This window comes from Frankliniella occidentalis, unplaced genomic scaffold (genome assembly GCF_000697945.3).
Source record: "Frankliniella occidentalis isolate FOCC.00 unplaced genomic scaffold, Focc_3.1 Scaffold156, whole genome shotgun sequence".
Lineage (NCBI taxonomy): Eukaryota > Metazoa > Arthropoda > Insecta > Thysanoptera > Thripidae > Frankliniella > Frankliniella occidentalis.
In genome coordinates, this window is record NW_026267282.1 from 409,685 (window position 1) to 411,573 (window position 1,889).

Below are 1,889 nucleotides of genomic sequence, written 5' to 3' on the forward strand. Positions count from 1 at the left end.
TCTCTCTCTCTCTCTCTCTCTCTCTCTCTCTCTCTCTCTCTCTCTCTCTTTGTCTGAATCCCTCACCTGGCCGTTACTGCTCTTTTGTAGCGTGTTGGCTGTGTTGGCTGTGCGCCTGCAGCCCGCTGGCCCTCTACCCTCTGTAGCAGCAGACCCAACATTTGCTCAACGCAACGCCTCTTCCGCCGCCGACTGAAAACAGCCGTCTTTCCCTCTGGCCTCCATAATTGGCTGACCGTGCCACGCCCCACCACACCCCGCCACGCCACGCCCCATCGCGCCCCAAAGAGGATCACCCCTCACCTCCCCGCCGCCGGCCTGCCTAATAATGTCGCGGATGATAAAGTTTCGGAAGGCGCGGCGGTTAAAGACGCGGAGCGAAAGGTGCAGGTGAGGGTGAGGTGCGTATGGGCGGGGATGGGGGATGACTATTATTTGTTGAAAATTTATACTTTTCGTTTGACTCATGTCGGTAATTTGAAGGGCCGTCCATTTCATTGTCTTTAGCTAGAACGTATTTGTTTTTCAGCCCTTCCTCAAGGGTTTTGCAGCTTTGCAAAGTCGGCAACTTTTCAACGGAGGCCGTAAATTTACCAAACTAATCTAGTACAGTCGCGTACAGTGTATTGCTAGTATTACAAATTGAGGGACGGCCGCACTACCTCACGTACTGGTACTGATGGAAACGTTGGGAGAGAGAGAAAAGGGCGGGGGGAGCGAATATTCCGGTGAAGTTTGAAATGGTGGGGAGAACGTGAGATCACTCTCTGGTATTTACGGCCCGGAGATTGCGGCGCGAGCTGCGGGGGGCGCGCAGAGCACTCTTGCAGGCAGGTGGAGGCCCCGCCCCGCCCCGCCCCGCCCCGCCGCGCCAGGTGTGGCACCCGCCCATCCGTATTAATTACAACGAGGAGCGCGCGCTATTTAAATGCAAATGAGTTATTTCTTTTCACCTCGTTTTTTTGTTTTGTTTTGTTTTGTCTTCGCGTGCGATGGCCTGCCGCTCTCGCGTGCTTTGCCGCACCTCTGCCACACAGAAGCTGTGCGTCGGTTCGGAAATCCGTTCCCATACTCTCTCCATTCGTTGGAAATAGAATTGATTGATTGGTATAGCGGCCTCCTTTAAAGCCAGATTTTGGGCAAACATTTGCATATTTAAAAGGGAAACCAATATTCGGCATTCAAAAATAAACATGAAAATATTTGGAAATGCAGAGAGTCCACAGCATTTTCATTTTCGGGAGCCGCTTCTCAGCTCGAGTGCGAACAGCGCAAATGAAGCTGCTCGCTCGTACTTCTCATGTTTACCCCCCTTCTCACCTCCATAATGAGGAATCTCTCCCCCATCGTTTCCTTTGCCTAGTTGTGGCTTTGGAAACCTGTTGCTGGGGGGCGCGACAGACCCCTGCCTCCTGCCCCCCATAAATCAAAGGAGCAAACACGTTTGACTGGGACGAGGGTGGGTTGTGGCGGGGTGCGGCGAGGCGTGGCGGGGCGTAGCGGGGATGGGTGGCAGGCTTTGAGGTTGGGCCTTCGCCTCTGTGGTCTGTCCCTGTCCAGCGTGACCAGGCACCTGCCATGTGCGCAAAACGCACAAGAGAAGAAAACAAACGTCATAGTTCTCCCTTTTTTCAAACTGAAAATAAAGGAAACGCGAGGGGGCCTCAACTCTCTTGCAGAAGTGTACACTAGATTGCCAAGATTGCCAGATTGCAAGACGAATATTTGGCTTTCTGGCCATAAAACGCCTGGAACAAGGAAAAACGTACAACTTTTATCCTGAATGTTGGCAAAAAGCGTAACATCCGGATCGGATTGCCTAGAGATTGACGAAGAATATTGTAGATTGCAAAGGTGGGTGTACACTAGATTGCCACAGTTCAGCCCCC